General features: G+C 56.9%; 2 pseudogenes; one reads left to right on the top strand and one right to left on the bottom strand.

Moving 5' to 3' along the window:
- The window catches only part of LOC141574264 (immunoglobulin heavy constant gamma 1-like), a 460,833-nt pseudogene that overhangs the window by 16,700 nt on the left and 416,333 nt on the right, over positions 1-27,800 (top strand).
- LOC141574265 (immunoglobulin heavy constant gamma 1-like) lies at positions 242-14,516 on the bottom strand (annotated as a pseudogene).

The raw sequence follows: 27,800 nt of genomic DNA on the forward strand, positions 1-27,800 counted from the left end.
ACAGGCGCCTCCCCTTGGGGACCCTGCTTGATGACCAACCTGATGGTGTCCACAGAGCAATCCCTGCCCACTGCCCCGGGATGCCAGCCTCCTGTTCATCCAAGGGAACCCCAGGGTGCCCCGGGCACTCCCGATGAGGACAGGCAGACCCCTCGGCTCAGGTTGGTGGTAGCACCTGCTGTCCACTTGGTCCCCTGAAGGTGGGCAGGGTGCAGGGTGTGGTCGGTGGTGGCCATGAGGTCGGAGGATGGAGGTGCAGGTGAGCACGGCCGAGAGATCAGAGCTGGCAAGGCATCGGGTGGAGTAGTGGCTGAGCAGCTCGGAGTGATGAACGGGGTACCTCTGGGGTCTGGGGTGGCCATGGACACCCCCAGAGGGCACGCTAGGCCCCCTGCCCGATCACGTTTCTGTGGTCTGGGACGATCGTCTGCTTCAGCTCCACCACCGAGGAGGAGATCCACTTCACCTGCAGGGACGGCGGGTGAGGGCACAGCCGGGGCCCTCGTGCCAGCTGCCCGCAAGGACCTGGCCTCCCAGCCCGGGGACTGCCGGCCGCGAGTGTGCTCAGGTGGGGTGGCACGAGGACTCCATGGGCACAGCCAGGGACAGGGAGGTCCCGACAGGGACAGAGAGAGACAGTGATAGAACAGAATGAACTGGAGAGACAGAGGACAGACAGTGGACAGAAAGGACAAGAGGGGAGAGTGAGGAGACAGTGACGGGACTGTGAGGGGACAGGAAGGGGACAGGGAGGGACAGGGAGTGGACAGGGAAGGGGCACTGTGCGGGCGCTGTGTGGGGACAGCAGGGACAGCTGGCCTGGCCCGCCCACCTTGAAGAGGGTCACTGTGGCGCTGTAGCACACGCTGAGCAGGAAGAGGGTGATGAAGATGGAGATGGTGGTCCACAGCCCGTCCAGCTCCCCGCTCTGGGCCTCGGCACAGCTCTCCTCCTCCAGGAGTGGCTCTGGACAGGGACGGGGTGGTCAGCTCTGTGGCTGCCCGTCACGTGCCAGGGCAGCGTCAGTGGTGCCTGGGGATGGGTCCCTCTGTGACAGGGTGGGTGGGGCACTAGGATCCCCTTGGGGGGCTGGATCAATGGTTCCCTGAGGTCAAAGCCTGGGCACCAACCTCGTGTCCCCCATTTCTCCTGCTTGGGCCTCAGTCTTGGCCGGACTCCTTGGGCCCAGATCTCGGCCTGGCCAGTGGGTGTCCCTCATCCTCTCCTCTGCGGTGCCTTTCATGGGGTCCTCTGGGGAGAGGGTGCCCTGACCCCTGCCTTCCTTCCCACCGGAGGCCAGGCCTAGACGGCAGGGGCCTGCAGAGCAGGTCTGTGGTGGGTCCTACTGCAGGGAAGGGCGGAGGCAACCTTGGGGTGTCCCTGTGTGCCCGAGGGGGTGGGGTGGGCGTGCTAGGGACCAGTGGGGTGTTGGGTCTCTGTGAGGCGGGGGTGCGGGTGTCCTGGGGAGAGGAGGGGTGGGGGTCTGAGCTGGCCAGTGTGGTCAGAGTGTGGTCAGTGCTGCTGGGGCTTTGACGAGTGGGGACCAAGCTGGTGTCCACACAGGGTTCATGAGACCCGGCTCCAGGCTCTGGTCTGGCCCCGGGCGGGTACCCCGTTGAGGACCCAGTGAGCAAGGCTGGCTTGTGTGCACTTGTGTGGTTGTGCCCTTGTGTGCAGTTGCACAGGCACGTGCGTGTGCGTGAGTCTGCAGGAGAACGAGGGGTGTGCAGGCTGGTGTGCTCCATGAGAGGGCTTGTTTCCTGTGGGCCTGGGTGAGTGTCCCCTCGAGGTTACAGATCTGGCCCCGAGCACCTCGCCTGCGGGAATGTAGGGCCTGATCTCCGTGTGACCTGGGAGCAGGAGGCCTGTGCCCCCATCGCAGGCCAGGCGTGGCTCCCATGTTGACAGGGTGTCAGCACGTGGACCCTCGAGGCCCCGGGGATGGGAACTGCAGGGACAAGGACCTGCCACTGTCCCACAGTTGGGCTTGGACAGAGGTGGGAAGAACCGTGCACTCATTTCCGTGAGGGTCCCTGGGAGGCTCTACCAGTCCACTCTACACACTGCAGCCTTAGTAGGTGCTGGCCGGACCCTGGACCCTGGGGAGCTGCTGCCTCTGGCAGAGCCCCCTCTCTGGCCTCGGGCTGCTGCCTGCCTCCGTTGGCACCAAGTTTGTCCTCAGAGCCTGGCCTGCCCCCGCCTCCCACAGGCCCGGCGAGCGCCGGAGCTCTGCACGGAAAGAACCATGACAGTGTTGCAGCGCCCCAGGGAGGTACTGGGTGTTTTATTTCATGCTGGCCCGGGAGGTATGTGCACAGGGGTGGGGCTCAGGCGTCCCCGCGGGACCCTGAGAGCCTCGGGGAGGGGGGTGAGGCTCATTTACCCGGAGACTGGGAGATGGATTTCTGGGTGGAGTGATCTGTGTAGAGCCTCGTGAATCACCACACAGGTGAAGCCTTCTCCCCGCTGCCATGTGTTCTTTCCCACCGAGAGCTTGCTGTGGAGGAAGTAGGTCCCGTCGTTGTCCGGCTGGGGCAGCGTGGTGGCGTAGGCGCCCTCTGACTCCGGCCGCCCGTTCCTCTGCCACTCAGCGTCGATGTCAGGTGGGTAGAAGCCTTTGATCAGGCAGGTTACGCCCACGGTGTCCTTGGCCAGGTCTTCCTGGTGTGGGGCCAGGGTGTACACCTGCGGCTCCCGGGCCTGCCCTGTGGGGACAGGTGTGTCTGCGAGCATGGCGGTCACTCCGAGCAGCCCCACAGGACCCTCCCATGCCCGTTGTCCCTCCCACCTTTGGCCTTGGAGAAGGTCCTCTCGATGGGGGCCGGGGGAGCTTTGTTGTTGACCTTGCACTTGAACGCCTTCCCCGTCAGCCAGTCCTGGTGCTGGGTGGGCAGGACGCTGACCACGCGGTACGTGCTGTTGAACTGTTCCTCCTTTGGCTTTGTCTCCGCCGTGTGTACCTCTGTGTCACCCACGGACCAGCTGAACTCGATCTCAGGGTCTTCCTTGCCCACGTCCACCACAAGGCACGTGACCTCAGGCGTTCGGGTGATGGACAGGATGTCCTTGGGTTTCGGGGGGAAGATGAAGACCTTGGGCCCTCCAAGGAGCTCAGGGGCTGGTGGGGGAAACAAGATGTGGGTCAGCACCTGGACGGGCCTCCTGTAGGGCACGTTTCCCTCATCAGGCGGGGCCTGGTGTCTGGTCACTTCCTTGCGATGGAGGGTGTAGCCTGGCTCCCTTACCTGGGCATTTGGGACACTGGGAGCTGGGGTCTTCGCTGTGGAGCGCTGCAGAGAGAGAAGATGGGGGGTTCCTGTGGGCGGGAGATGGCCCTGGGTGGAGTTTAGGTCAGGGACAGGTTGTGGAAGGTGCACATCGGCACCAGTTCTGTGGGTTAGAGTTGTCCAGCCTGTGCCCACCTTGAACCTGGTGGAAACACCCAGAGGACCCCTCACATAGCCTGGGAGGCCTTCAGGTGAGGTGACCGCATCTCCTCTGATACCTTGGGCAGAGGTCACCATCCTGGCATGTGGTTCGAGCCGGGAGGAGGGCTGACCTCGGTCCTGTCTGGGAGTGGACGCCCTCCCTGAGGCCTGTCCTCTTACCCACATGCTTGTCCGCCTTGGTGCTGCTGACCGGGTGGGCTACGTTGCAGATGAAGGTCTTGCCGGCCGAGCTGCTGGCGGGCATGGTCGCCAAGCTGCTGAGGGAGTAGAGCCCCGAGGACATGAGAATGGACGGGAAGGTGTGGATGCCGCTGGACAGGGCGCCCGAGTTCCAGGTCACCGTCACCGGCTCAGGGATGTAGCCCCAGACCAGGCAGCCGAAGGGCACCGTGGAGCCAGGAGCGTCCCCGCATCCAGCAGTCGGAGGATAGACCAATGGGGCCTTGGTGGAGGCTGCAAGAAAGTAGGCCGTGTGACCACCGGGGCTTCACCCCTGGGAGGGTCCGGGCAGGGTGTCACGTGCCCAGGTCTGGGCACCCCTGAGCCCAGCACCCACATGCTTCCAGAATGTCTGCAAACCAGCTGGCCGGCAGGGCCCTCACCACCTGGGGCCTCGTGCCTCTGCGGCTGTGGGTCAGAGCTGGGTGATCACCTGGGTGAGAGCCCCCCAGGTCCCTAACCTCCTGCAAGTGCCTGGCCTGACTGAGCCCTGTGTCTGGGTCCTGACCAGTGCTGCCTGCTCCCGGCCAGCGTCCGCTGGTCCCCTGAGCTCACCGTCCTGCTGCCCCAGCCCGGCCCTGCCCTGGGTGAGCGGGCCTCTCCTTGGCGTGGTGGGCCTCCACCACCCAGAAGCCTGCTCGTGGCCCCTTGCCTGGCCTGCTCTTTGCCCTCCGGGCCCGTGTCGACTGGGTCAGCTCTGCAGCCAGAGCACCTGGGCCCTGGGCCCTGGGCCCTGGCCCCCCTGGACCCTGTCCCTGCAGGCCTCCTCCTCGGCCCCTCCCCTTTCATCCCTGTGGCCTCAGCCCGGCTGCGACACTCTGCCTTGGGGAGCTCCGGTCCCTCTTCTGGACCTCCAGCTGCAGCCCCTCGGCTCACTTCCCCCTCCCACCAGGGCCTCTGACCCCACCCCAGCTCGTGGCTCTCAGGTCCCTGCTTTCCTTCTGCCCTTGTCCTTCCTCAGTCCAGCTCATCCTTCAGCACAGTTTGGAGCCCCACACTGCCCCCACCTTCCTCTCCTGTTTGGTGCCAGCAGCCCGGGCCCATCCCTGGCCGGGCCTGTCTCCTCTCACCCTGACCCTTGTGCTCTGCTCCGGCTGGCAGCCCAGCTCAGGCCCTGAATGAGCCCTGCGTTTTCCTTCCCTCTGCTGGGTCCAGGGTCTGTTTCACCCCACCAGGCTATAGCATGTCCACCCCTCCTTTCCCATCCCACCACGGGCCCTTGAGCCCAAGGACTGGGGCCCATCGGGTCCCCTCGGGGTGACCCCTCTCCTTCATTCCCACAGAACTCCCTTGCCAGGGAGGTCTCTCCACCCCAGCACGCCATCCGGCCAGCCCCTCAGGGGCTCAAGGGTCCTGCTGTCCCAGGAGCCCTCAGCTGGGCCTGCTCAACTACTCAGACCTTCGCTCAAACTCTCTGCCATGTCCCCGGGCTCCTGCGGCAGCCCCCTGCCCTCCTGGTGCAGCCCCCTGCTCACCTACACCCTCTCTGACCCTTGTCCCTGGAGCTACAGGCCTTGAACAGCGCCGGCCCCAGAGCCCTCAGCCTAGTTCAGATCCAGTCCGGGAATTTCTTTCCCAGGACTGGCTTTGCTCTTTGGATTTCCTGGGTCAGCTCCTTGCCCTCCCAGCCCCTTGTCCACCTGCATTAACTCTGCCTGCTTCCTGAAATCCTGTGTTAGCCCTGTGCCCTTCAGCCCCCACCCACCTGCACAAGCCCTACCTGCTTCCTGGAGATGCTGGAGCGGCCGCCCTGCCCTCCCAGCCCCTGCTCACCCGCACATGTTCTACTTGCTTTCTCCATGTTCCTGAGAAGCCGCCTGCCTTCTTGGTCTTCAGTCTCCTGCTCACCTGTGGCCTCCCTGAGCTTTGTCCCTGGGGTGCTGGCCCTTAGCAGCACCTGCCTTCTGACCTGCCGCAGGTCACCCGCCTCGTTCTGCTCTGCTCCTGGGCCCTTCTCCCTGGAGCTGCTAGGTGCCCCTCCCTTTCTGGGCAGCTCTCCCCTGGCAGAGTCTCTGTCCCACCCTGGTCCCCTCCCAGCAGTGCTGCTGGCCCTTGGGTACCTTAAGCCTCTTCTTTGCTCCCTGGGCCCCCAGAAGTCTCCCCTGTTCCTTAGTTCCCTCCAGGTGCTGGTCTGCGTCTCTGCGCCCACCTGCTCCCAGCCCTCGGCTCCTAGTCCTGACCTTCTGCGCCCTGGCTCCCATCGCCCCTCCTGTAGCCAGTGGAGCTGGTGTGCAGCCCCTGTACTGCCAGCTCCGAGCTCTCGGAAACCCAGGCCAGCCACGTGTCTCTGGCACAACTAGCCCAGTGCAGCCCGGGGCAGGCTTCTGCCCACCGATCGGGACACGCTCCTTGAAGGCCTGGCAGCCCAGCTGAGCTCCATTGGCCTCTGATGCACCAGCGCTGTTGGTGTGGGCGAGCCCCTGCCAGGGCTCCCTCATCCTTGTGCTGGGTGGGCAGCACGACCCCTGGGCAGCTTGCCTTCCCCCGTGCAGGCTCAGGTGCTCCTGGACCCTCTGTGGGGTCCAATCCCTGAGGTGGGGCCTCCCTTTTATTGCCCCCCTGCACTCTCTTTGTCCCTGTTCCTCCTGGGCACACTGTGAGGTCCCTGAGTTGTGGTCCCCCTTCATTTCCCCCCTTCACTCTGTCTGTCCCTGTCCCTCCTGGTCCCTCTGTGGTGTCCCTGAGTTGGTGTCTCCCCTTCGTTGCCCCACTCACTCTGTGTGTCCCTGTCCCTCTGGGACCCTCTGTGTGTTCCCATCCCAGACGTGACGGTCTACATTTCATTCCCCACCCCCGCACTCTGTCTGTCCCTATTCCTCCTGGATGCTCTGTGGGGACCCATCCCAGAGGTGGGGTCACCCCTTCTTTGGCCCCCTGCGCTTCATCTGTCCCTGTCCCTCCTGGGCCCCACTCACCAAAGGCGGAAGCTGTGGAGGTGGCTCCCATGCAGCCTGGGTCCCCTGGGCACCCCTTCCCCTGCCCTGCTCTGTCCCAGGCACCTGTGCTCCCACAGGCTGGGCTCTTTGTCCACAGCCCCACTTTCCAGGAAGTGGTAGCTGAACTTCCTAGGAATTCTGTTGCGGACCTGGAGTGTGAACCCCCTAACCACCACTCTGCGAACACTAAGAACGGGACTGAAACCGGTGGCACCGCCTGCTTCCTGAAGTTCCCGTTTCTCTGGGTGGGTGCTGTCTCAGATGCCCTGGGGGAGTCCAGGCGCAGCAGAGGCGCCTCTTTGGGTGTGTAGGGGTGGGGCAACTGGTGCCAGGGACCCCAGGGGACAGTGGGAGTCCTGGTGGTCACCTGTTCCCTGCCTCCCACAGGGATGCTGCCAACATGGCCCACTGCAGACCAGGGTACCAGGCCTTAACTTGAGCCCTCCTGTCCTCCTAGCCCTGGTGGGCACCTCTCCCTTCCCTGGTGAGGGTGTGGTGGGCACTCTCATAGGACAGGCAAAGGCTGGGTTCTCGGAGCTGCTGCAGCCAGGGAGTCTGCGCCCGTCCCCGGGCTCTGCAAGGCCTCCAGGCAGGGAGGGGCCGGGGGAGCTCGGTGCTTGTATCGTGTGTGAGTGCTGCTGGGTGTTACTGCACACACATGCAGGTCTGCGACAGACACACGTACTACAGGTATGCGTAGTGCACGATGTATATGTTAATGTGTTAAAATATTTTCTGTGTATGGACAGCTTCTTTGTGGAAAAAGGGAGAGCTCAGGGGTGCCTGATGGGGGCTGTGAACCTGGAGAAACGGGACGAGGGGCGAGAAGGGGGCCCTGTGACGGCTGGGGGCACGTCCGGCTTCCCCCTGTGGGTCCTAAGTCGGATGCAGGGACAAAATGATGGGCGTGGTCATCACTGGTCCCCTCCTGGCTGGCGACAGGAGGGCTGTGCAGACTGCGTGGCTTTCTGAGCTGTTGCCGGTCACGGAGCCAGTGGCAGCTGGTGCCTGCCGAGGCCCTGTGCCCCCAAACCTCCAGCCCTTTGGCGCCTGCCTGCTCCTCCTCAGAAGATAAACTCCTGGCGGGTGTCTGCCTTGGCAGAATTGACAGCCCTGGGAAACGACCAGCCTCACTGCACAGCTCAGGCCGACGTGGCTCAGCCCGTCTCCCCTGATCAGTCATGAGTCCCACGGTCTTGCTGGCGTCAGCCCACGTCTCCATCTTACAGGAGTCATAAATCCACTATCCCCCCAAGTACCAAAGCCTCTCACCTCACTTACAGACAGTCAGAAGGCTGTTCCCTAGTCCCTTTGTGTTCACAGCCCCTTCCTCTTAAAAGACCCTGCACGTTCCCACTCGGTGGACACGCGGGCACCTGTCGTCTGTGTGGCCCACTGTAGCAGCGTAACTGTTAAACTTTCCTTTGTTCTTGAACTCCTCCTGGCCTTTGATAAATTCTTTAACCACCCGTGACGCTGGCCCTCCATGTGTCCTCCGACAATAGAGGTCAGACTTTGTGGAAGTCTGGTGTGTAGGGAGCAGGCGGCTCCCTGTACTGGCTCCTGTGGATGATTTCCAGTGCACCCTGGTCCCCCAGCACAGCTCTCCAGTGCACCCTGGTCCTCCCAGGACAGATCTGCAGTGCCTCCTCCATCACAGTTCTGCAGCGCATCCTTGTCCTCCCAGCACAGTTCTGCAGTGCACCACGGTCCTCCCAGCACAGATGTGCAGTACCCCCTGGTCCCCTCTGCCCACCTCCGACTGGCTTCTGCAGGCCATTGGGTGCATGTGCGGATCCTGGGATGGGCAGTGGGGGCCGTAAATCTGAAGTGACCACCAGGCGATGCATCCAGTCTGAGGCCAGCTCAGTAACACTGGACAGAGGCCTGTGCTCATCAGCATAGAACTTGGGGCCTGCCTTGGATGTGGTGGGGCTTAGGAGAATTTGATTAAGAATAGAAACCTTTTCGTGTGCATCAACAGAAGACTGGATAAAGAAGACGTGGTATACTTATACAATGGAATACTACTCTGCCATAGAAAGGATATAATAATGCCACTTGCAGCAACATGGTTTGACCTAGAGATTGTTATTCTAAGTGAAGTGAGCCAGAAACAGGAAGAAAAATACTGTATGATATCACTCATATGTGCAATCTAAAAAAAAGACACTATGAACTCATCTACAAAATAGAAATATACTTGCAGGCTTAGTAAACAATCTTATGGTTACCAGGGAAAGGGGGTGAGAAGGGGTAAATTTGGGAGTTTGAGATTTACAAATGCTAGCCACTGTATGTAAAAATAGATTTTACATATAGTGGCTTCTGTATAGCATAGAAATCTATGTTCAGTATCTGGTCATAACCTCTAAAGGAAAAGCGGCTACAGCCACCAACTGACGGAAACAAGATCAGAAAGGAGAGCTGTCACCCTAGAGCCCAGTCCTCCTAAATTCCCTGTCTGCCGCTGATGCTGCCCCCTGACCGCACTGCGCCCTCCTCCCAGGAGCAGACTGCCATGAAGACGTGGGTCCTGCGAGGCAGAGGCGGAGGCCGCTCCCAGGATAGGCCTGGGGGAAGGCGAGAGCAAGTCCACCTGCTCCCCCTGGGGCAGCCCCCTCCCCGCAGCCGCCCCCTGAACACACCGCGCCTGCCTCCCCGCGCCCGCTGACCTGGAAACAAGTGTCCTGCGAACGTGGGGCAGCGGCAAGAAGAGGGGAGCTGCCCCTGGTGAGCTGGCCGATTTCTCCCCGTCATCCCCGCGGCAGCGCCTGGGGGCGGCCTCTGCTGCCCCAGGCACGTCCCCAGGTCAGCCTGCTCCCGGGAGGCGGGCGCCATGCGGTCAGAAGCGGCGGCAGCGGCGGGTTTAGGGATCTGCCTATGCGAGCCTGTGGATTTGCTTCTAACTCCCCCGCAGCCTGCCCTAGGCTCGTCCTGTGCTACCCCAGGTTCTCGGGACTCAGGTGACAGGTCATCCTGCTCCTGGAAGGCGGGCGCTGTGCCGTCAGGGGGCTGCGGAGGCGATGGCGGAATTGGGGCTGCCCTGTGTTAGCGCGGGGATTTGCTCCCCTTTCCCGCTGTCGCTGTCGCCGCCCCCGCACACTGGTCGCACCGCGCGCCAGCCTCCCAGGAGCAGACTGACCTGTCACCTGCGTCCCGCGAACCTGGGGCAGCAGAGGCCGCACCCAGGACAGGACGCAGGGGAGATGGGAGCAAACCCACAGGATCACAGACAGAGGCAGACCCCTCTCCCCGCCGCCGCCTCCGATGCCGCGGCCCCGCACCCTGACGGCACCGCGTCTGCCTCCCAGGGGCAGGCTGACCGCCAGACGTGCGCCCCGCGAATATGCGGAAGCAGAGGCCGCCCTAGTCCAGGCCGCGGGTGAAGAGGGAACAAATCCAGGGGCTTGCACGGGGCAGCCCCCACCCCACCGCGGCGCCCCCTGCGGCCCCGTGACCGCAACGCATCCGCCTCCCAAGAGCTGGCCATGGCCTGAAGGCTGGTCGGAGCTGCTCCCTGGCCGTCCAGCGCCCTCCCACCTCCCGGAGCTGCACCCGCTTTCTCAAACCCGGGTATACCCGGCAGGGAAGACACGGGGTTCAGGGACGACCAATGTGGGGGAGGGGCACCGCGAACCAGGGCGGCGCCCGGCACCCGCCTCAGGGCCCTAAGGAGCTGCGCGGCCCGGGCCTCACCCGCCGGCTCCCCGACCTGCGCCCCCTTACCTGCCCGGCGACGGCAGCAGAGGCGACGGCAAGCGGCGGCGCAGACCCCAGGCCGCGTTCCTCCTCGGGGACCTGGTCCAGGAGCACCTGGCTCGGGCCCAGCTTCCACACGCTCTGGGCGGGTTCCGGCGTCCGCGCCCCTCCTCCTCCCGCCCGCAGCGCGGACGCTCGGGCTGGGGCTCCTGCTGTGCGGGGCCCGGCGACTGGGGCTGGCGGGGCGGCGGGGCGGCGGGGCGGCCCCACCCGGGCCCACCCCACGACCGCCCTGCAAGGTCTCCATCCCGCCACTGACTGGTCCTGGCACCCAACCAGCACCACCGCCGGCCCGGGCCAGGCAACACCCCCAGCCCCGCTCCCCCTGCTCGCCTCCCCTCCCCACCCGGTTGCTGTCCCTCTACCCCCAGCCAGGCCGGGTCTCTGACAGGACCTCCAAAATGGGGCTCCTCCTCACACCGAGGTCCCCGCCCTCACACCGCTCACCCCTCTTGCCTGACCGCAGGACCCCCACCGCAACATCCCGAAATGGTCCCCCTCACCCCTCAGCCGGGTCAGTTCCACTCGGAGCAGCCCCTCACTGTGTGACCCCCCCTCACTCCAAGTGCACCACTACCCCCAGCTGACCCATCACCTCGTGGTTGGGGCGGGGAAGTCTGGGCTCCGGTCTCCATGGCGACTGCCACGAGCAGGGGATCTGGCCTAGTCTAGTGTCTGGCCACACAGCTAGTGTCCAAGGCTACAGGCTGCGGCGGGTCGGGCTGGAGGCGGTTCCAATTCCTGCACTCTGCTCTGTGCCTCGTCTGAGCCAGCGGGTCAGGGTCGTTCAGGGCTGCCCGCCACTGGCCTGTGGGCCATCCGTTGTTGATATCCCTGATGGTGATCGGGCCCCCTAGGGTGGAGGCGCTGGGCTTGCGGACCCGTGGGGGGTGTGCAGCTGAGCTTGCGGTATGGACAAGCAGGCAGGTGGGCTGTGTGCATGGCCTGGGCTCAGCCCAGGTGGGTACAGGGACCCTGGCCATTAGCGCCAGGGCAGAGGAAGAGGGACTGGAGCTTTGAAAGTGTCCACATTAGGAAGCCAAGTCTGGAGAGCAAAGCAGGCAGCTGTGCTGGCCAGGCCACCCTGGAGCCTGCCACGACACTGGTCCTTTGCGTATGGGGAGACTGACCATTGACCAGCCAATGAGACGTTTTGTACCCCCCAACCTTGGTATAGTTTACAGGCAATTGAAGGGACTTTGACAGGTAATTTTAATCACCAGTAATTATCACTTTCTCTGCGGGAGAGCAGGTCTACAGTCATGGTGAACCTGTCAGGGCTCCTGCCTGAACCCCAGCCTGGGCAGAGGACGACCTGCCCAGAAACATCCTCTTACCTCTCACCAAAAGGCACTGTAGTAGAGAAGAACAAATCTGACTCCATTAGATCTGTTTCTTTTCCTTTAACCCTGTGCCCTGGTTTCTAGGCTCAGTCTTGCCAGCTCTGCACTTTGTGTAAAACAATGTTGCCTTTAGCCTGAAATGCACCAGAAAACCTATTCTCAGGGCTCTGCCCTTTAAGGATATTGACACTTCTGCACTCCTATAAAGATAACAAGTTGCAGAATAGAAAATAACCTTTGCTTTCTTGGAGGTTTTACAGGGGCACCGGGACCTGACCCACCTGGGCCTCATTTTGAGAAACTCTGCCTGAGTTGTTTCTTTCTGTCTTGTCCTGAGCTACACACTAGAATGTTCGTGATAACACATTTTGCAAAGGGGTAGACAGCGAGTTACTATCTCATCTACAATTTTAAATAAATTTTGAATGAATGACATTTTCAAGTTAGATATCTTCTCAAAAAAAAAAAAACCCATCAATTTTCTGTCCATAATGTTACAAATGATGGGTATTTTTCTGTGATGAGGTTTTAACCATTATTCAGAGTGGCCTTTTGTTTTTCAATCTTTTTTTTTTAACTAATAACATTTACTATGTATTTTAATTTACGTCGGTATTTTAAACAGAATTGCATTACAAATATGTTTTTAATTGTATTGTTTTTTGTAGTCTTTATGTGCCATTGCCAATTCTTTTTATATTACATAGAAGTTTTCTCAAGTTACTCACCGGGGACTAAGACAGATGACAGTCAGAATGGTTGGAATTGTGTTGTAAAAAAAACTTTCTCTCGCATAAGCGTGTATGTGGTCACGGCATTTTGCGTGTATGCAGCCTGAAGTGGGTATGGGGTATTATGCGTGTTTAGTACCTGTGTATTTACTTTTTAATTTTTTTATTTTGATTTTTGCCACGTAGAATACTGTCTTGGTATAATGTAATCTGTATTTGTGTACCTTTTTTAACTTTAAAATCTTTGAATGAAATGTTTAATACTCATCGGAAAAAAATCCAAAACCTTTTCACCAAACCCTCAGGGAAAACTGCCACTTCAGGAAGGTGCCCTACGTTACAGCACAGCCCCTGCACACCTGCTCCCGGCCCCCCGCACAGCAGCTGGAGAAGTGTAAATGTGGAGAGCAAACAGTGCACTTCGGGGTCCGGCCAGCCAGGGCCTGACTCCCAGGGATGCTATTTATTCTGTCTCTAAAGTGGGGGTAAGCATGCCCAGTTTGTGATCGCTGCAGGGATTACATGGGACAGGGGATGCGGGGAAAGTGTCTGGCACACATCCAGCACGTAGCGAGTGCTCAGTAAGTATCACCATCACCCGTCACTGTCGTATTATTGGTCGGCATTGTTCATTACTCTTCCTCCTTATAAACAATGGAATAAATCACGAGAACGCTAGTTTCTCTATGAAGTCGGGTTTCCTAAAATCTCTTTGAGAGGCTGTGCAATTAAATCCAGTGAATGAAAAGCTTCAGCTTCAGAGATACGTCCTCTGCTCTGACACTTTTCCATGTTGGTGTTGGAAAATTTTGTTCCACTCTTAACTCCGTATTTTTTTCTATCATCAGCATACTTCTACCCTCCTCTTTTGCCCACATTTCCTTCTCCCTCCCCTCCCTCTGCATATTCACGTTTGTCGCAGGGATCTCTAGGAGGCTCACTCAGGGGCTGTGCGTTGGGGTGAACTCAGCGGTGAGAACTGGGGCCCGCGGCAGCCCCAGCGAGGACAGGCCGCACTCAGCAGGAGCAGAGCTCAGGAGCCCCACACCGAGTCCAAGAACACGACTCTGCCCTTCAGCGGGGGCAGCGGATCCCTGCAAGGTCACCTTTGGATTTGGAGCTCACCGCCTTGGCGGGTTCTCGGGAACCAGCACAAAGATTCAGCTCCTACACTCCCCGAGGAAGGGGTTTCGGGAAGCTTCCGTGGGTGCGGTCATCACAGTGAGTCTCTGCTGCTTGACCTGCTCAAACAACCCTGCTTACAGATTTTCCTCCTAATCACTGTTTGGGGGAACAAAAAGGCACTACTTTAATGTAACTGATTCTCAGATTCCTAGACTTAACTTGATTGCTGGCTATGATCACAAAGGATTAATTCTTTTCTTTTGAAAAGGATGTTTTTCACATATACCGAGTAGAAAATGTAAACACTCATGTTCCTTCATTGACCTAAATTGTTTGTGAGAAATAAAGAATGCAAGAAAAAAGTCAGCGTAGGAAATTTTTTTTTATTTTAAAAGTAAAACGGTGTTTCCAGAAGACATCTCATATTGACCTCATAATTTTAGTGGGGGAGAGTCCTTCAACCCCGTACCACTCAACTCCAATTTTTAGAAACCCCAGTAGGTGGGGCCAGGAACTTATAAACTAGGTCCTACTCGCCTGCAGTGCTGTGGTGGTGGGTCCCTCGGCTCAAATAATGTGTTCCTGCTCTTCTTCTGAGACATGGAAATAACATAGCTTCAGCTTACTCCATAGGTTAGCAAGGGAGGTCAAATCACACAATGTGGAGACTTCTCAAAGGAGTAGGTGAGGATGTTTGGGGGGATTATGGGGGGCTTTGCCTCCTGCATTGATCTGGTTTTAGTTATGCTATTTATTTGGAAGTTTAAAGCATCATTAAGGGAGCTCATAAATTGTACCATTTGTCACAGTGGGACATGGTTTGAGAAACTCAGTCGGAGTATGCGCTTTGTATAAATGTTCTTATCGGGTTCAAGGAGATGACGTGGGCTTGGGGAGATGTGGGCTGGGAAGATGTGGGCTAGGGAGATGTGGGTTGCAGACATGATGTGGGCTTAGGGAGATGACGTGGGTTTTGGGAGATGACGGGGGACTGGGGACATAAAGCGGGCTTGGGAGATCATGCGGTCTTGGGAGATGATTTGTGCTTGGGGAGAGGATGTGGACTTCAGATGAAGCGGGCTTGGGGTGGTGAGGTCGGCTTGGGGACATGTGGGCCTGAAAACATGATGTGGGCTTGGGGAGATGATGTGGGCTTGGAGAGACCATGCGGGCTTGGGGAGATGTTTGCTCGGGGAGATAATGCAGGCTTGGGGAGATGATGCGGCTCCGGGAGATGACACGGGCATGCGTAAATGATGCAGGCTCGCGGATATTATGCCGACTTGGGGACATGACACGGACTCGGCTAGATGATGCGGGCTTGGGAAATGATGCGGGCTTGGGGAGATGATTGGGCTTCGGGAGATGATGTGGGCTTGGGGAGATGATGTGGGCTTGGGGAGATGATGTGGGCTTAGAGATATGTCGGCTTGGAGACATGATGTAGGCTTGATGACATGATGTGGCCTTGGGGATAAGATTGGGCTTCGGGAGATGATGTGGGCTTGGGGAGATGATTGGGCTTGGGGAGATGATGTGCGCTTGGGAAATGATGCAGGCTTGGGGAAATCATGTGCCTTTTGGGAGATGTGGGCTTGGGGACATGATGCGGGCTTGGGGAGATGAAGCGGGTTAGAGAATATGATGTAGGCTCAGGGACATGACACGGGCTCGGGGAGATGACGCAGTCTCGCAGACATTTTTCTGGCTTGTGGACATGAAGTAGGCTCACTGACATGACACAGGCTCTGGATATGACGCCACCTCGGGGACACAACACAGGTTCAGAGAGATTACGTGGACTTGGAGAGCTGATGTGGGCTTGGGAAGACATAGGTTTAGAAAGATGTGGGCTTGGAGAGATGATTTGGGCTTGGGGAGATGATGATGGCTTGGGGAGATGTTGTCTCGAGGAGATTACATGGGCTCGGGGAGATGACGAGGGCTGAGGGAGATGACCTGGGCTCGTGGAGATGACATGGGCTCGTGGAAATGATGAGGGCTCCCTGATAATGTCATCGGCTCGGGGACATGTTGTGGGCTCGAGGACATGACATCAGCTTAGGGAGATGACATGGGCCCATGGAGATGATGGGGGCTCAGGGAGTTGAAGTGGGCTTACAGACATTTCTCGGGCTTGAAGACATGACTTCAGTTCGCTGACATGACACAGGCTCTGGGACATGATGCCAGCTCGGGGACACGACACGGCTTCAGGGAGATGACGTGGGCTTGGGGAGATGATGCGGGCTTGGGGAGATGATTGGGCTGCGGGAGATGACTCAGGCTTGAGTAGATGAAGCGGTCTTGTGGATATGCAACAGGCTCACGGAGATGATGCGGGCTTTAGGAGAAGACATGGGCTTGGGAGATCATGCGGGGTTGGGGAGATGATTTCTCCTTGTGGACATGATGCGGGCTTAGGGTGGTGAGGTCAGCTTGGGGACATATGGGCCTGGAAACAAGAGGCAGCCTTGGGGAGATGATGTGGGCTTGGGGAGATGATGCGGGCTTGGGGAGCTGATGTGGGCTTGGGGAGATGATTCGGCTTGGGGAGATGATGTGGGCTCAGGGAGACTATGTGGGCTTGTGGAGATGATGTGGGCTTGGGGAGATCATGATCGCTTTGGGAGATGATGTGCGTTTAGGAAGATCATGTTGGCTTGGGGAGATCATGTGGGCCTGTTTAAATGTTGCGGGCTCGTGGATATTATGCTGGCTTGGGGACATGACGCAGCCTTGGCTAGATGATGCGGGCTTGGGAAATGATTAGGGCTTGGAGAAATGATTGGGCTTGGGGCGATGATGTGGGCTTGGGGAGATGGTGTGTGCTTAGAGATATGTCAGCTTGGAGACATTATGTGGGCTTGGGGAGAAGATTGCTCTTCGGGAGATGATGTGGGCTTGGGGAGATGATTGGGCTTGGGGTGCTGATGTGGGCTTGGGGAGATGATTGGGCTTGGGGTGCTGATGTGGGCTTGGGGAGATGATTGGGCTTGGGGAGATGATGTGGGCTTGGGGGGATCATGTTGGCTTGGGGAGATGAAGTGGTCCTGTGTAAAACATGCGGGCTCGTGGATTTAATGCCGGCTTGGGGACATGATGCAGGTTTGGTTAGATGATGCGGGCTTGGGAAATAATGTGGGCTTTGGAGATGATTGCGCTTGGGTAGAGGATGTGCTGTTGGGGAGATCATGTTGGCTTGGGGTGATGATGTGGTCTTAGAGATATGTCGACTTGGAGACATGATGTGGGCTTGATGACATTTTGTGGGCTTGGGGAGAAGATTGGGCTTCGGGAGTTGATGTGAGCTTGGGGAGATGATTGGGCTTCGGCAGATGATGTGGTCTTGGGAAATGATGCAGGCTTGGGGAAATTATATGCCTTTTGCGAGATGTGGGCTTTTGGACATGATGCAGGCTTAGGGAGATGAAGCGGGCTTAGGATGTGAGGTCGGCTTCGGGACATGTGGGCCTGAAAAAATGAGGCTTGGGGAGATAATGTAGGCTTGGGGAGATGTGGGCTTGGGGACATGATGCAGGCTTGGGGAGATAATGCGGGCTTGGGGAGATGATTGAGCTGTGGGAGATGACTCGGTCTTGTGGTGATGAAGCGGTCTTGCGGATATGCTGCAGGCTCAGGGAGATGATGCGGGCTTAGGAGATGACGTGGGCTTGGGAGATCATGCGGGGTTGCGGAGATGATTTGTCCTTGGGGACATGATGCGGTCTTAGGGTGGTGAGATCAACTTGGGGACAAGTGGGCCTGGATATATGATGCAGGATAGGGGAGGTGATTGTGCTTGGGAAGATGATGTGGGCTTGGGAAATGATGTGGGTCGGGGAGATAATTGGGCTTGGGGAGTTTATGTGGGCTTGGGGAGATCATGGTGGTTTGGGGAGATGATGTGGTCTTAGAGATATGTCAGCTTGGAGACATGATGTTTGCTTGAGCACATGATGTGCGCTTGTGGAGATGATTGTGCTTCGGGAGATGATGTGGGCTTGGGGAGATGATTGGGCGTGGGGAGATGATGTGAGCTTGGGGAGATGATTGGGCTTGGGCAGATGATGTCGGCTTGCGAAATGATGCAGGCTTGGGGAAAATATGTGCCTTTTGGGAGATGTGGTCTTGGGGACATGATGCGGGTTTGGGAAATGATGCAGGCTTGGGGAAAGTATGTGCCTTTTGGGAGATGTGGGCTTGTGGACATGATGCGGGCTTGGGGAGATGGTGCGGGCTTAGGGTGGTGAGGTCTGCTTGGGGACATGTGGGCCTGGAAACATGATGCAGGCTTGGGGAGATCATGTGGGCTTCAGGAGATGTGGGCTTGGGGATTTGATGCAGGCTTGGAGAGATGATAGGGGCTCATGGAGATGATGGGGGCTCGGGGAGTGAAAGTGGGCTTACAGACATTTCTCGGGCTTGCAGACATGAATTGAGTGTGCTGACTTGACACAGGCTCTGGGACATGATGCCGGCTCGGGGACACGACACGGGTTCAGGGAGATGACATGCGCTTGGAGAGATGATGCGGGCTTGGTCAGATGATTGGGCTGTGGAGACCACTCAGGCTTGGGGTGATGACGCCTTCTTGCGGATATGCTGAAGGCTGATGGAGATGATGCGGACTTAGGAGATGACGTGGGCTTGGGAGATCATGCGGGGTTGCGGAGGTGATTTGTCCTTGGGGACATGATGCGGGCGTAGGGTGGTGAGATCAGCTTGGGGACAAGTGGGCCTGGATATATGATGCAGGATTGGGGAGGTGATTGCGCTTGGGAAGATGATGCGGGCTTGGGAAATGATGTGGGCTGGGGAGATCATGGTGGTTTGGGGAGATGATGTGGTCTTAGAGATATGTCAGCTTGGAGACATGATGTTTGCTTGAGCACATGATGTGCGCTTGTGGAGATGATTGTGCTTCGGGAGATGATGTGGGCTTGGGGAGATGATTGGGTGTGGGGAGATGATGTGAGCTTGGGGAGATGATTGGGCTTGGGCAGATGATGTCGGCTTGCGAAATGATGCAGGCTCGGGGAAATTATGTGCCTTTTGGGAGATGTGGGCTTGGGGACATGATGCGGGCTTGGGGAGATGAAGCGGGCTTAGGGTTGTGAGGTCGGCTTGGGGACATGTGGACCTGGAAACATGATGCAGGCTTGGGAGACTATGTGGGCTTGGGGAGATGATGTGGGCTTGGGGAGATCATTTTGGCTTGGAGAGCTGATGTGGGCTTGTGGAGATCATGTTGGCTTTTGGAGATGAAGTTGTCCTGTGTAAATGATGCGGACTCGTGGATATTACGACGGTTTGTTGACATGACGCAGGCTCGGCTACATGAGGCGGGCTTGGGAAATGATGCTGGCTTGGGGAAATTATATGCGTTTTGGGAGATGTGGGCTTGTGGACATGATGCAGGCTTAGGGAGTTGAAGCGGGCTTAGGGTGTGAGGTCGGCTTTGGGACATGTGGGCCTGAAAAAATGAGGCTTGGGGAGATAATGTAGGCTTGGGGAGATGTGGGCCTGGGGACATGATGCAGGCTTGAGGAGATAATGCGGGCTTGGGGAGATGATTGAGCAGTGGGAGATGACTCGGTCTTGGGGTGATGAAGCGGTATTACGGATATGCTGCAGGCTCAGGGAGATGATGCGGGCTTAGGAGATGACGTGGGCTTGGGAGATCATGCGTGGTTGCGGAGATGATTTGTCCTTGGGTACATGATGCGGTCTTAGGGTGGTAGGATCAGCTTGGGGACATCTGGGCCTGGATATATGATGCAGGATTGGGGAGATGAGGCGGGCGTGGGGAGATGATGTGAGCTTGGGGAGATGATTGGGCTTGGGAAGATGATGCGCGCTTGGGAAATGATGTGGGCTGGGGAGATGATTGGGCTTGGGGAGTTGATGTGGGCTTGGGTAGATCATGGAGGCTTGGGGAGATGATGTGGTCTTAGAGATATGTCAGCTTGGAGACATGATGTTTGCTTGAGCACATGATGTGCGCTTGTGGAGATGATTGTGCTTCGGGAGATGATGTGGGCTTGGGGAGATGATTGGGCTTGGGGAGATGATGTGGGCTCAGGGAGACTATGTGTGCTTGTGGAGATGATGTGGGCTTGGGGAGATCAAGATCGCTTGGGGTGATGATGTGGGCTTGTGTAAATGATGCGGGTCGTGGATATTATGCTGGCTTGGGGACATGACGCAGCCTTGGCTAGATGATGCGGGCTTGGGAAATGATTAGGGCTTGGGGAAATGATTGGGCTTGGGGCGATGATGTGGGCTTGGGGAGATGGTGTGTGCTTAGAGATATGTCAGCTTGGAGACATTATGTGGGCTTGGGGAGAAGATTGCTCTTCGGGAAATGATGTGGGCTTGGGGAGATGATTGGGCTTGGGGTGCTGATGTGGGCTTGGGGAGATGATTGGGCTTGGGGAGATGATGTGGGCTTGCGGAGATGATCTGGCTTGGGGAGATGATGCGGGCTTTGGAAATGATGCAGTCTTGGGGAAATTATGTGCCTTTTGGGAGATGTGGGCTTGTGGACATGATGCGGGCTTAGAGAGATGAAACGGGCTTGGGTGTGAAGTCGGCTTCGGGACATGTGGGCCTGAAAAAATGATGAGGCTTGGGAGATCATGCGGGGTTGCGGAGATGATTTGTCCTTGGGTACATGATGCGGGCTTAGGGTGGTGAGATCCTCTTGGGGACATATGGGCCTGGAAACATGATGCGGGATTGGGGAGATGAGGCGGGCTTGAGGAGATGATGTGGGCATGGGGAGAGTATGTGGGCTCGGGGAGATGATGTGGGCTTGGGTAGATCATGTTGGCTTGGGGAGATGATGTGGGCTTGGGGAGATGATGTTGGCGTTTGGAGATGATCTGGGCCTGTGTACATGATGCGGTCTCGGGGACATGATGCATGCTCGGTTACATGATGCGGGCTTGGGAAATGATGCAGACTTAGGGAGATGATTGGGCTTGGGGAAATGATGTGAGCCTGTGTAAATGATTCGGGCTCATGGATATTATGCCGTCTTGGGACATGACGCAGGCTTGGCTAGATGATGCAGGCTTTGGGAATGATGCGGTCTTGGGGAGATGATTGGGCTTGGGGAAATGATGTGGGTTAGGGGAGATGATTGGGCTTGGAGAAATGATGTGGGCTAGGGGAGATGATTGGACTTGGGGAGATGATGTGAGCTTGGGGAGATGATTGGGCTTGGGGAGATGGTGTGGGCTTTGGAAATGATGCAGGCTTGGGGAAATTATGTGCCTTTTGGGAGATGTGGGATTGGGGAAATGATGCGGGCTTGGGGAGATGATGCGGGCTTGGGGAGATGAAGCGGGCTTAGGGTTGTGAGGTCGGCTTGGGGACATGTGGATCTGGAAAATGATGCAGGCTTGGGGAGACTATGTGGGCACGGGGAGATGATGTGGGATGTGGAGATCATGTTGGCTTGGGGAGATGAAGTGTTCCTGTGTAAATGATGCGGGCTCGCGGATATAATGCCGGCTTGGGGACATGACGCAAGCTCGGCTAAATGATGCGGGCGTGGAAAATGATGTGGGCTGGGGAGATGATTGGGCTTGGGGAGATGATGTGGGCTTGGGGAGATCATGGTGGTTTGGGGAGATGATGTGGGCTTAGTAATATGTCGGCTTGAAGACATGATGTGTGCTTGAGGGCATGATGTGGGCTTGGGGAGATGATTGGGCTTCGGGAGATGATGTGAGATGGGGAGATGATTGGGCTTGGGGAGATGATGTGTGCTTGGGAAATGATGCTGTCTTGGGGAAATTATGTGCCTTTTAGGAGATGTGGTATTGGGGACATGATGCGGGCTTGGGAAATGATGCAGGCTTGAGCAAATTATGTGCCTTTTGGTAGATGTGGGCTTGTGGACATGATGCGGGCTTGGGGAGATGAAGCGGGTTTAGGGATGTGAGGTCGGCTTGGGGACATGTGGGCTTGGAAACATGATGCATACTTGGGGAGATCATGTGGGCTTGATGACATGATGTGGGCTTGGTGAGAAGATTAGGCTTCGGGAGATGATGTGGGCTTGGGAAGATGATTGGGCTTGGGGAGATGCTGTGGGATTGGGAGATGTTGAAGGCTTGGAGAAATTATGTGCCTTTCGGGAGATGTGGGCCTGGGGACATGATGCGGGCTTGGGGAGATGAAGCAGGTGTATGGTGGTGAGGTCGGCTTGGGGAAATTTGGGCCTGGAATTACGATGCAGGCTTGAGGAGATAATGTGCGCTTGTGGAGATGTGGGCTTGGGAAATGATGCAGGCTCAGGGAAATTATGTGCCTTTTGGGAGATGTGGGCTTGGGGACATGAAGCGGCCTTGGGGAGATGAAGCGGGCTTAGGGTTCTGAGGTCGGCTTGGGGACATGTGGACCTGGAAACATGATGCAGGCTTGGGAGACTATGTGGGCTTGGGGAGATGATGTGGGCTTGGGGAGATCATGTTGGCTTGGGGAGCTGATGTGGGCTTGTGGAGATCATGTTGGCTTTTGGAGATGAAGTGGTCCTGTGTAAATGATGCGGTCTCGCGGATATTACGCCGGTTTGTTGATATGACGCAGGCTCGGCTAGATGTGGCGGGCTTGGGAAATGATGCGGGCTTGGGGAAATGATTGGGCTTGGGGAGATGCTGTGGACTTGGGGAGATCATGTTGGCTTGGGGACATGATGTGGGCTTAGAGATATGTTTGCTTAGAGACATGATGTGTGCTTGATGACTTTATGTAGGCTTGGGGAGAAGACTGGGCTTTGGGACATGATGTGAACTTGGGGAGATGATTGGGCTTGGGGAGATGTTGTGGGCTTGGGAAGTTGATTGGGCTTGGGGAGATGATGTTGGCTTGGCGAGATGATGTGTGCTTGGGGAGTTGATTGGGCTTGGGGAGATGATGAGGGCTTGGGAAATGATGCAGGCTTGGGGAAATTATATGCGTTTTGGGAGATGTGGGCTTGTGGACATGATGCAGGCTTAGGGAGTTGAAGCGAGCTTAGGGTGTGAGGTCGGCTTCGGGACATGTGGGCCTGAAAAAATGAGGCTTGGGGAGATAATGTGGGCTTGGGGAGATGTTGGCTTGGGGACATGATGCAGGCTTGGGGAGATAATGCAGGCTTGGGGAGATGATTGAGCTGTGGGAGATGACTCGGTCTTGGGGTGATGAAGCGTTGTTGCGGATATGCTGCAGGCTCAGGGAGGTGATGCGGGCTAGGAGATGACGTGGGCTTGGGAGATCATGCGGGGTTGCGGAGATTTGTCCTTGGGGACATGATGCGGGCTTAGGGTGGTGAGATCAGCTTGGGGACATGTGGGCCTGGAAACATGATGCGGGATTGGGGAGATGAGGCGGGCTTGAGGAGATGATGCGGGCTTGGTGGGATCATTTTGGCTTGGGGAGATGAAGTGGTCCTGTGTAAAACATGCGGGCTCGTGGATATAATGCCGGCTTGGGGACATGACGCAGGCTCGGCTAGATGATGCGTGGTTGGGAAATGATGTGGGCTGGGGAGATGTTTGGGCTTGGGGAAATGATGTGGGCTAGGGGAGATGAAGCGGGCTTTGTGTCGTGAGGTCGGCTTGGGGACATGTGGGCCTGGAAACATGATGCAGGCTTGGTGAGATAATGTGTCCTTGGGGAGATGTGGGCTTGGGGACATGATGCCGGCTTGGGGAGATGTTGCGGGCTTGGGGAGATATGGTCTTGGGGAGATGTGAGCTTGGGGAGATGATGCGGGCTAGAGAATTTGATTGTGGCTCTGGGATATGACACGGGCTCGGGGAGATGACGCAGGCTCGCAGACATTTATCGGGCTTGTGGATATGACGTGGGCTGACTGACACGACACGTGCTCTGGATATGACGCCAGCTCCGGGACACAACACAGGTTCAGGGAGTTACGTGGACTTGGAGAGCTGATGTGGGATTTGGAAGATGTAGGTTTAGAAAGATGTGGGCTTGTAGAGATGATTCGGGCTTGGGGAGGTGTTGGCTCGAGGAGATGACGTGGGCTCTGGGAGATGACGCGGGCTGAGGGAGATGACCTGGGCTTGTGGAGATGACATGGGCTCATGGAGATGATGGGGGCTCGGGGAGTTGAAGTGGGCTTACAGATATTTCTCGGGCTTGCAGACATGACTTGAGTTCTCTGGGACATGATGCCGGCTTGGGGACACGACAAGGGTTCAGGGAGATGACGTGGGTTTGGGGAGATGATGCGGGCTTGGGGAGATGATTGGGCTGTGGGAGATGACTCAGGCTTGGGGTGATGAAGTGGTCTTGCGGATATGCTTCAGGCTCAGGGAGATATTGCGGGCTTTAGAGATGACGTGGGCTTGGGAGATCACGCAGGGTTGGGGAGATGATTTGTCCTTTGGGATATGATGCAAGCTTAGAGTGGTGAGGTCAGCTTGGGGACATGTGGGCCTGGAAACATGATGCGGGCTTGGGGAGATGATGTGGGCTTGGGGAGACTATGTGGGCTCGTTGAGAAGATGTGGGCTTGGTGAGGTCATGTTGACTTGGGGAGATGATGTGGGCTTGGGGAGACCACCTTAGCTTGGGGAGATGATGTGGTCTTAGAGTTATGTCGGCTTAGAGACATGATACGGGCTTGGTGACATGATGTGTGCTTGGGGAGAAGTTTGGGCTTCATGAGATGATGTGGGGTAGGGGAGATGATTGGGCTTGGGGAGATGATGAGGGCTTGGGGAAATTATATGCCTTTTGGGAGATGTGGGCTTGTGGACATGATGCAGGCTTAGGGAGATGAAGCGGGCTTAGGGTGTGAGGTCGGCTTCAGGACATGTGGGCCTGAAAAAATGAGGCTTGGGGAGATAATGTAGGCTTGGGGAGATGTGGGCTTGGGGATTTGATGCAGGCTTGGAGAGATGACATGGGCTCATGGAGATGATGGGGGCTCGGGGAGTGAAAGTGGGCTTACAGACCTTTCTCGGGCCTGCAGACATGAATTGAGTGTGCTGACTTGACACAGGCTCTGGGACATGATGCCGGCTCAGGGACACGACACGGGATCAGGGAGATGACGTGGGCTTGGAGAGATGATGCGGGCTTCGGGAGATGATTGGGCTGTGGGAGATCAGTCAGGCTTGGGGTGATGACGCCTTCTTGCGGATATGCTGGAGGCTCAGGGAGATGATGCGGGCTTAGGAGATGATGTGGGCTTGGGAGATCATGCGGTGTTGCGGAGATGATTTGTCCTTGGGGACATGATGCGGTCTTAGGGTGGTGAGATCAGCTTGGGGACATATGGGCCTGGAAACATGGTGTGGGCTTGGGGAGATGATGTGGGATTGGGGAGATGATGTGGGCTTGTGGAGAGTATGTGGGCTCGGGGAGATGATGTGCGCTTTGAAAATGATGCACGCTTGGGGAATGTATGCGGGCTTGGGGAGATGATGTGGGCTCGGGGAGATAATGCGGGCTTGGGGCGATGATGTGGGCTTGGGGAGATGGTGTGTGCTTAGAGACATGTCAGCTTGGAGACATCATGTGGGCTTGGGAAGAAGATTGCTCTTCGGGAGATGATGTGGGCTTGGGGAGATGATTGGGCTTGGGGTGCTGATGTGGGCTTGGGGAGATGATTGGGCTTGGGGAGATGAAGCGGGCTTTGGAAATGATGCAGGCTTGGGGAAAGTATGTGCCTTTTGGGAGATGTGGGCTTGTGGACATGATGCGGGCTTAGGGAGATGAAGCGGGCTTAGGGTGTGAGGTTGGCTTCGGGACATGTGGGCCTGAAAAAATGATGAGGTTTGGGAGATCATGCAGGGTTGCGGAGATGATTTGTCCTTGGGTACATGATGTGGGCTTAGGGTGGTGAGATCAGCTTGGGGACATGTGGGCCTGGAAACATGATGCGGGATTGGGGAGATGAGGTGGGCTTGAGGAGATGATGTGGGCATGGGGAGAGTATGTGGGCTTGGGTAGATCATGTTGTCTTGGGGAGATGATGTGTGCTTGGGGAGATGATGTGGACTTGGGGAGATCATGTTTTCTTGGGGACATGATATGGGCTTACAGATATGTTTGCTTGGAGACATGATGTGTGCTTGATGACATTATGTAGGCTTCGCGAGAAGACTGGGCTTCAGGAGATGATGTGCACTTGGGGAGATGATTGGTCTTGGGGAGATGATGTGGGCTTGGGGAGTTGATTGGCCTTGCGGAGATGATGAGGGCTTGAGAAATGATGCAGGCTTGTTGAAATTATATGCCTTTTGGGAGATGTGGGCTTGTGGACATGATGCAGGCTTAGGGAGATGAAGCGGGCTGAGGGTGTGAGGTCGGCTTCGCGACATGTGGGCCTGAAAAAATGAGGCTTGGGGAGATAATGTAGGCTTGGGGAGATGTGGGCTTGGGGACATGATGCAGGCTTAGGAGATGACGTGGGCTTGGGAGATCATGCGGGGTTGCGGAGATGATTTGTCCTTGGGGACATGATGCGGGCTTAGGGTGGTGAGATCAGCTTGGGGACAAGTGGGCCTGGATATATGATGCAGGATTGGGGAGGTGATTGCGCTTGGGAAGATGATGCGGGCTTGGGAAATGATGTGGGCTGGGGAGATAATTGGGCTTGGGGAGTTTATGTGGACTTGGGGAGATCATGGTGGTTTGGGGAGATGATGTGGGCTTTGAAAATGATGCACGCTTGGGGAATGAATGCAGGCTTGGGGAGATGATGTGGGCTCGGGGAGATAATGCGGGCTTGGGGCGATGATGTGGGCTTGGGGAGATGGTGTGTGCTTAGAGATATGTCAGCTTGGAGACATTATGTGGGCTTGGGGAGAAGATTGCTCTTCGGGAGATGATGTGGGCTTGGGGACATGATTGGGCTTGGGGTGCTGATGTGGTCTTGGGGAGATGATTGGGCTTGGGGAGATGATGCGGGCTTTGGAAATGATGCAGGCTTGGGAAAATTATGTGCCTTTTGGGAGATGTGGTGTTGGGGAAATGATGCGGGCTTGGGAAATGATGCAGGCTTGGGGAAAGTATGTGCCTTTTGGGAGATGCGGGCTTTTGGACATGATGCGGGCTTAGGGAGATGAAGCAGGTTTAGGGATGTGAGGTCGGCTTGGGGACATGTGGGCTTGGAAACATGATGCATACTTGGGGAGATCATGTGGGCTTGATGACACGATGTGGGCTTGGTGAGAAGACTAGGCTTCGGGAGATGATGTGGGCTTGGTCAGATGATTGGGCTGTGGAGATCACTCAGGCTTGGGGTGATGACGCCTTCTTGCGGATATGCTGAAGGCTGATGGAGATGATGTGGACTTAGGAGATGACGTGGGCTTGGGAGATCATGTGGGGTTGAGGAGATGATTTGTCCTTGAGGACATGATGCGGGCTTAGGGTGGTGAGGTCTGTTTGGGGACATGTGGGCCTGGAAACATGATGCGGGCTCATGGATATTATGCTGGCTTGGGGACATGACGCAGCCTTGGCTAGATGATGCGGGCTTGGGAAATGATTAGGGCTTGGGGAAATGATTGGGCTTGGGGCGATGATGTGGGCTTGGGGAGATGGTGTGTGCTTAGAGATATGTCAGCTTGGAGACATTATGTGGGCTTGGGGAGAAGATTGCTCTTCGGGAGATGATGTGGGCTTGAGGAGATGATGTGGGCTTGGGGAGATGATGCGGGCTTGGGAAAATATGCAGGCTTGGGGAAAGTATGTGCCTTTTGGGAGATGTGGGCTTGTGGACATGATGAGGGCTTAGGGAGATGAAGCGGGCTTAGGGTGTGAGGTTGGCTTTGGGACATGTGGGCCTGAAAAAATGATGAGGCTTGGGAGATCATGCGGGGTTGCGGAGATGATTTGTCCTTGGGTACATGATGCGGGCTTAGGGTGGTGAGATCAGCTTGGGGACATGTGGGCCTGGAAACATGATGCGGGATTGGGGAGATGATGCGGGCTTGAGGAGATGATGTGGGCATGAGGAGAGTATGTGGGCTCGGGGAGATGATGTTGGCTTGGGTAGATCATGTTGGCTTGGGGAGATGATTTGGGCTTGGGGAGATGATGTGGGCTTGGGGAAATGATGTGGGCTTGGAGAGATCATGTTGGCTTTCGGAGATGATCTGGGCCTGTGTACATGATGCGGTCTCGGGGACATGATGCAGGCTCGGTTCCATGATGCGGGCTTGGGAAATGATGCAGACTTAGGGAGATGATTGGGCTTGG

Source organism: Camelus bactrianus, chromosome 20 (genome assembly GCF_048773025.1).
Source record: "Camelus bactrianus isolate YW-2024 breed Bactrian camel chromosome 20, ASM4877302v1, whole genome shotgun sequence".
Taxonomy (NCBI): Eukaryota; Metazoa; Chordata; class Mammalia; order Artiodactyla; family Camelidae; genus Camelus; species Camelus bactrianus.